Source organism: Desmodus rotundus, chromosome 3 (genome assembly GCF_022682495.2).
Source record: "Desmodus rotundus isolate HL8 chromosome 3, HLdesRot8A.1, whole genome shotgun sequence".
Classification (NCBI taxonomy): Eukaryota; Metazoa; Chordata; class Mammalia; order Chiroptera; family Phyllostomidae; genus Desmodus; species Desmodus rotundus.
In genome coordinates, this window is record NC_071389.1 from 71,448,264 (window position 1) to 71,456,736 (window position 8,473).

The window sequence follows — 8,473 nt, forward strand, 5'->3', positions numbered from 1 at the left end:
GTCCATGGGTCATTTACACTTGTTCTTTAATTAGACCCTCCCCCTTCTTTCCTCTCTTCCCCACTTCCTCCCTCCCTCCCCTCTGTTCCCTGTCAGTCTGTTCCTTGTTTCCAGGCCTCTGGTTCTATTTTTCTTGTTTGTTTATTTTGTTCATTGGGTTCAACTTATAGGTGAGATCATATGGTATTTGTCTTTCACTGCCTAGCTTATTTTACTTAGCACAATGCTCTCCAGTTCCATCCATGCTATCACAAAGGGTAGGAGCTCCTTCTTTCTCTCTGCTACTCAGTATTCCATTGTGTAAAAGTACCACAGTTTTTTGATCCACTCATTTACTGATAGGCACTTAAGCTGTTTCCACTACTTGGCTTTTGTATATAACACTGCTATGAACATGGGGTGCAAAGGTTCTTTTGGATTGGTGTTTCAGGATTCTTAGGGTATAATCTCAGCAGTGGAATCACTGGCTCAAAAGGCAGTTCCATTTTTAGTTTTCTGAGGAAATTCCATACCCACCAACAGGGCACTAGGGTTCCCTTTCCTCCACAGCCTTGCCAGCACTGGTTGTTTGTTGATATGTTTATGATGGCCATTCTGACCATGTGAGGTGGTATCTCATTGTGGTTTTAATTTGCATCTATCTGATGACTACTGATGGTGAGCATCCCTTCATATGTCTATGGGCCCTTTGTATGTCCTCCTTAGAGAATTTTGCCAGTGAATGTACTGTTCTGATTAGTGTTGTCAGGAAGTACCTACACATTTCCTTTTTTTTTTTTTAACCTCACCTGATGACATGCTTATTGATTTTAGAGAGAAGGGGAAGGAGGGAGAGAGGGAGAGGAACATTGATGTGAGACAGAAGCATCAATCAGTTGCCTCTTCTAAGCACCCCAACTGGGGACTGAACCCACAGCCTAGACATATGCCCTGACTGGTAATCGAACCTGCGACCTTTTGGTTTACAGGATGACACTCCAACTAACAGCCACACCTGCCAGGGCTAAACATTTCCTTCTTGATGGTAGCTAACACTCCCAACAGATATTTTATTAGTTACAGGCTTCTATCCTTTCTTCAGGAAAGTGTAAAGAAGTACAAGTTCTATATTTTCCTATGTTTCCTAGTCTCTAAACTACTCTTAGTCTCAACTTTTCTCTCCTGCACAAGAAGGGAAAGGACTAAAATCACTGATTCTAGTAAGGGATAAATATAGCAAAATCATTAAGAAGACAATAAGGGTATGTCTATCAGTTATTTTGAGCATGAATTCAATAGTGAGACATACCTGGCTTCATATACCAACTGCTCTACATTAGTTTTGTGACATATTATTTAATTTTTCTGAACATAACATGTTTTCACCTGTAGAATAGGGATAATAATAAAAATTCTTGCTCATATGCCTTTATGTAAGTGTGGCAAAATTAACCCCCATTATGTAAGTGTGTAACTTACATAATGGGGGGTAAATTATGTAAATGTGTAACCCCCAATGCTAAGGCTGAGTGAGAGACCTTAGGACCATAAGCCACTAAGGACACAAAGCTTATCTCCCTGGCAGGGGTGCCTCCTCTGCCCCCTTTACTTTACCCTGCCTGGCCCCCCAGTGGATGACCAGTTAGCCAATGACGCCTAAGATTCCTCAAGGGAGGGATGACCTAAGATAGGCATGGTCACAAAGAGGCCCTCAGGGAAGGACTTGGGGTGCTATAGAAAAAGGGCGTGATGGACCCTCACCCCTTGGCTTTAACATAGCCTGAGTCCTCATTCTGTCTGCAAGAAGTCTCCTCATCTCTTGGCTGCCTTACTTCCCCTGCTTGACTTAAGCCTGAAACAAGGACAGAGGGTGGTGTAGCCCTGTGCTGGAAAAGGTGGGTTCCCTGGGGCAATCAGGCCTAAGAAAGAATCATAGAACCCTGTGAAACCTGCTTTGCTAAGAATGCCCTTAGTTTTCTGATAAGGGTCCAAGCATGAAATGAGTTTGTTTCCCAAAGTTTTATAGCCCTTTAGCTAACTGACCCTGCCTCAGAATAAGCCCTCATAGTTCTTTTAATGTTATCTATTGTTTGATCATTACTGCCTAACAATGATTGATGAACTTTATGTATAGGCCCTGTATTCCTATGCAAATAAATCCAACAAAAGCCCATTGAGGAAAAAAGGCTCCTGGCCCTTCTCCTTTGAGAGATTGGCCATGTTTTCTCCCCAAGCAGATCGTGTCTTGGTAGATTTATTCTCATCCATGGCAGATGGGGAGGCCCTGCTGGTGGAGCCCCCCCCCACAAAAATTTGATATGATAAGATATAATGTAACATTGCTAACATATAATGGAAACACACTCAAAGAAAAATAATGTGGGATAAAAGAATGCAGAATGATTTAGGTTGGTATATATTCTTTTATACAGAAGAGCAGGTAAAGCTTCTCAGAGGAGGAGACATTTGAGTGGAGACTGGAGTAAACTATCCAGATATCTGAGGAAAGAACCTTCCAGACAGTGGGACCAGGTTAGGCAAAGATCTTGTGTGTGAGCAGACTTGCTATGCTAGAAGAGTATAGCAAGGAGGCCATGGGACTACCGGACTGCAGGGGAAACTACAGGAGATAAAGGCAGACATAGACAGAGCTCAAACACCTGAGACCTGGCAGAACGTGATGGGGAGTCTGGATTTTACTTCAAGTGTGATTAGAAACCATCAGTGTGTCATGAAGGGGGAATAACGTGATCTGACTTCGGTTTTGTGTACAGATGGGTTTTGATCCCTGTGGGAAAGTTGCCGAACCCCTCTGGCTTTTTTCTTCACTTTTTATTGAAAGAGTTAAAAGAGACAATGCATGTGAAAGCAACACAATGGCACAAGTAGGTGCCCAATATTGAAACATGGGAAATTCTTCCTTTTCACCTGAAAGTCGGGACTGAGAATAGATGCACGGCCAGTTTCAACCAGTGTTTCCTCCTCCACAAGGTGATTAATCCCAGTTCCTGACATTACCTTCATTTCAGCCATTCCTTTCTATGAAAGCACTTCCCCCCTGAACGATTCCTATGATAGGACTTAATACAAGTTATCCACATCAGTTGCACTGGCGTTTACTCACAGGAGTCACTAGTTACTAGCTGGTGATACTTTAAGTGGACTTCCATTGTGGTTGATAGAGTGAGAAAGGGGCCTGTATCCCACATGGGACACTGCAGAGGGAGCCCCTGCATGAGCCCACAGAGGACAGTGTGATCTCTGGATTTGGGGTTGGAAAGAGGAATTTCGATAACAGCAAACTGAGCAACACTGTTGAATAAGATGTTGTCTTCAGACAGCCCTGGGCTGGAATGGTTTGTCTTTCTCCACACTTGAGTGCCTGTCACCAGGAGCCACATGGAGTGTAGCAGACACAGTCATGCTGGAGGCCACGACACAGAGCCAAGACCTTCTGAGGTTCAAGGTTTGACACCCAGGACTTTCCTGGACTAAGTGTTTCATTTTGGAAAGAGCATTTTCCATTTGATCTCTGCTTCTTATTTGGTCCTTCTTAGCTTCATCTTTTATTATAATATTTGCATTGGGCCACTGCCTTTTAGTGACTCAGTAAGTGGATATACAGGGCTGTGGATTTCTTTTCTATCTAAAAGCATCATTTGTGAAAAATTGAAGGGTATAACAGGACCTCCATAAAATATACAATTTCTTGTAAGTGATTCAAAAAAATGCCTACTTGCTTTGGACATTATTTAACTTGAATATTATACAATGTTTTAAGTGTTGGGAAAACATTTTCCTAACATAATTATACCTAGAATACTAGTGAAGTATGTAGCAAATTCTAATTATAAAAATGTTCTTTGGGTCTACTCCATATGGAAATTCCTCTTACATTTTGCATGACACAATTCAGCGCCTTTATAGCAGATGTGGTAACATATATTGAAGTTTCTGTGTAGACTAAAATTCAACATTGAGTCCCCAGTTCTTCAAAGCTGAAATGAGAGGGGAAATCAGCCTACACTCCGTCTTTACTTGTGTCTTTATCTAATTGCAGGAACACGGTTGCTTCCACTCTGGCCTCAGAAGAGATAACTTTCACCTGTTATCTTAAATTAAAGCTCCAAACATACTTATGGTAGTCTGGTAGGTGTGATAACTATTACATAATAAAAGATGGATGTTCTGCACCTTGAAAATAACATTGCTAAATGAAAATAAATAAGAGGATACATGAGATTTTTAAAATTATATCGGCTTATTTCCCAAATCTTTTCTTTTTGTTATCTATTCATAAGAAATTCAGTGTTAACTATCTATTGCTTTAAGTTTTCTTGCAGCTGTTTCAATTAAGTTAGTTGGGATGCAGTTTCTTGTCCTTTCGGTTCCAATGTGTCTGCTCACATCTCTTGTATTCAACATTGTACTGAATGTACTAGCCATTGCAATAAGTCAAGGAAAAGAAATAAAGGATACCCAAATTAGAAAAGAAGTACACTTGCCTTTATTCACAACAGTAGGATTCCTTATGTAGAAAAAATCCAATGAAATCAGCAAAAACATTACTATAAATAATGTGAATTTAGCAAGGTTGTTGGATTAAAAAAAAAGTCAATGAACCAAAATCAATTGCATTTCTATATTCTAGAACTGAACAATTATAAATTGAAGTTTTAAAATGTTTAAATAAATGTCAAAAATGAAATATCTAGAAATGACAAGATATAAAAGACCTGTTCATGGAAAACTACAAAATGTTCCTGAGAAATATTAAATAAGACCTAATTAAATGGCAAGATACACTATCACAATGGTGTAGAAGATTCAATACCATTAAGATGTCAATTTTCTCTATACTGATTAACAGATTAACACAATGGGATTTTGATTAATACAATCATATTCAAAATTCCAGAAGCTTTATGGTAATTGACCAGGTGATTCTAAAGTTCTTATGCAAATTCAAAAGACCTATAACAAATGAAACAACTTTGGAAAAAATGGATGGCTAACACTACTTGATTGCAACTTTTAATTTAAACCTACAATATCAATACAGTGTAGTATTTAGGTCCACATAGACAAGTAAATTGAAAGAATAGAGAGTCCAGAAATAGGCCCATAGATACAGAGAAATTGATTTTTGTTGTAATAAATAATACTAGAGACAAGTTCAACAAAGGTAAAAGGCAAATCAGTAAAGAAAGTACAGTAATTTCAACAAATTACACTGGAATAACTGGATATCTATTTGCAAGGGAAAAAAAGGAGATAGGGAAGGGGAAAAAGAGAAAAATAAAGGAAGAAAAATAAACAGGAAGGAAGAAAGAAAAAAAGGAAGGAGGGAGGATTATTTCAATGTATCCCTGGTAACAGACGCAAAATGTAATTCAACATGGGTAACAGACCAAAGTGTTAAATGTAAAATTAAAACACTTCCAAGAAAATAGGAGAAAAATCTTTGTAATCTTGGCTTAGCCAAAAACTTTATAGCTATGATAATAAAAACACAGCCAAGAGGGGGAAATATTTATGAGTTGGATTTCCTCAAAATTAACAATTTCTGCTTTGTGAAAAGACAGACCAGATTAAGAGAAACTACTTGAATCATAAATCTGATAAAGGACTCATGCCCAGAATGTATAAAAGATGCTTACAACTCATAAGTTAAAGGAAAAAAAAATAACAATCTACAATTCATTAAAATAGTGGGCAAGAGATTTGAACTGCCACTCTAACAAGGAATAGACAGAGATAAAAAGTAAGCATATAAAAATGTTCAAATCATAAGTCATCATGTAAATGTGAATTAAAGCTGGAATGAGATAACACTGCGCACCTATTAGGAGGACTAAAACTAAAAATACTGGTCATACCAAGGGTTGACAAGGATAGAGTCACTGGAATTCTCATATACCACTGATGTGGACAAGAAATAGCACAACCAGTTGGAAAAGAATTTGGCAATGTATTTAGACTTAAAATACATAATTTTCATATGTTCCTGCCATTCTACCCCTAGATATTTCTGTGAGAGAAATGAACTAGAGGAATTTTCATACCTTTGTTTGTATTGCCCAAAACTACCAACAACCCAAGTGTTTATCAATAGGTGAATAGATGTATCTATTAAATGGAATGCTGCTCAACAATTAAAAAATAAAACCTACTGATACACGCAACATGGATGAATAACAAATGCATTATACTTAGTGAAAGAAGCCAGGCAAAAAATGGTACATATTTTTAAGTGTATTTTATTGATTATGTTATTACAGGTGTCCCATTTTTTTCTCCCCCTCCACCCTGCACCCACCTCCCTCCAGCATTACCCTCCCCCTTAGTTCATGTCTATGGTCATACACACAAGTTCTTTGACTTGTCCATTTCCTATACTATTCTTGTCCCTATTTTGTACAAGAATAGTATTCCGTATACTATTCTTGTCTATTTTGTACCTACCAATTATGCTTCTTATTCCCTGTGCCTTTTCTCCCATTCTTCCCCCTGCTCCTCCTCCCCTGATTACCCTCCATGGGATCTCCATTTCTGTGATTCTGTTCCTGTTCTCGTTGTTTGCTTAGTTTGTTTTTATTTTTGTTTTTGCTTTATTTGTTGTTCAGTTGTTGGTAGCTGTGAGTTTGTTGTCATTTTACTCTTCATAGTTTTGATCTTCTTTTTCTTAGATAAGTCCCTTTAACATTTCATATAAGGTCTTGGTGATGATGAACTCCTTTAACTTGACCTTATCTGAGAAGCACTTTCTCTGCCCTCCCATTCTAAATGATACTTTTGCTGGATAGAGTAATGTTGGATGTAGGTCCAACATTTATTGTATATACAATAAAAATATGTATATACACACACATATATATTAGTTAATGAAGAAGTAACATTTTAAAAATGTTATTGAGTCTTACAATTCACAAAAATGTTAGCTTCCTCATTTTTCTAGATATCCATAATTTCTCTTAATAATTATAATTTTATAGTAGAATAATAGTGCAACTTTTGGTAGATTAATTTCTAGTCATTTAAAGTTTTTAATTTAATTTTTCTAAATATAATTGCTTTTAAAATTTTATTCTCTATGCATTCTTCTTACTGCTAAGTAATAACTTTGTATATTTACAGCATATCAAACAACTTTTAACTTTACATATTATTTCTAATAGTTTATATGCTATTTTGTAATTTCTAGATAAGTCATCATTATATATGTATTATGTGTTCAGAATTTTTATCATGAAAGGTATTAAATTTTATCAAATGAAGTTTTCAAACTTTGGGTATTATTTCACCTAAGATTTCTGCATCTAATTACATAAAGAGCCTCAAAACTTCCTTTTCTAATGACATTCAGCTTTGGTATGAAGGTTATGCTGATGAAGTGGCACCATCAAGATAGTGACATAGTTCATTTCTAACTTCAATCTCTCTCACAAGAGGATGAACAAGAAACTACTCACAGACATGACAAAACTGTGAAAATCCAAGATCACGGGGTAAGGCAGAATCGCCGCCAGACCACATGGACTGAGAAGCACTGCTTCACAGGGGTCAGAGGAACAGCTACACGGCCTGCATCACCCTTCCCCCAGACCAGCACAGCACAGGACCAAGAGGGTGACTGGGGCCCATGCTTTATCCAGTGGGAAAAAGAGAGAACAAAGTAGACCTCCGGCTTTTCCAAAACTGTGGGATGCTTCCTGGGAGGGCCTCTTGGGTCTCACCTCTCACATACTGTGAGAGGAATCTGTGGATCTTGACCACTGGAGATTGGATTAGGGTGGAGAAGAGGAGCAGGGCTCATAACAACCAGCATTCAGGCCTTGGCAGCCCACTCATGCATCATGTCTCATGCAGAGATTTTTGGTGAAACATCAAATCACCCAGGTGACTCAGCCTTGTTATAGCCCAGATTTGTCACCCTGCGACTTCTGGCTTTTCCCAAAACTAAAATCACCTTTGAAAGGGAAGAGATTTCAGACCTTCAATGAGATTCAGGAAAATACAATGGGGCCGCTGATGGTGACTGGGAGAATTGCATGAGGTCCCCAGATGGCTACTTTGACAGGGACTGGGGCATCATCATCCTGTGTACAATGTTTCTTCTATCTTGTATCTTCTTCAGTAAATGTCTCTATTTTTCATGTCATGTGGCTGGATACCTTCTGAACAGACCTCGTATAAATGCAAAATTGCACTTTTATTTCTTAACTCAGCCTTAGCTGTATCCCAAACTCCCAAACATTTGATGTCTTATTTTTACTATCACAGAATCAATAATATTTTTATTTCCATTTTTTTTCTTATTTGACCAGCTGATTACTTAAACATGTGTAACTTAATTTACCAGAAGTTGAGCAACTTTTGGTTATCTTTTGTTACTGATTTTTAGCTTAATTGGGGCCTTGTTTCCTCAAGACTATAATTTTGGTCTCTGTTCCTACAAGACTGCCAACATTTCTGCTGATTATTCTGCTTCTCA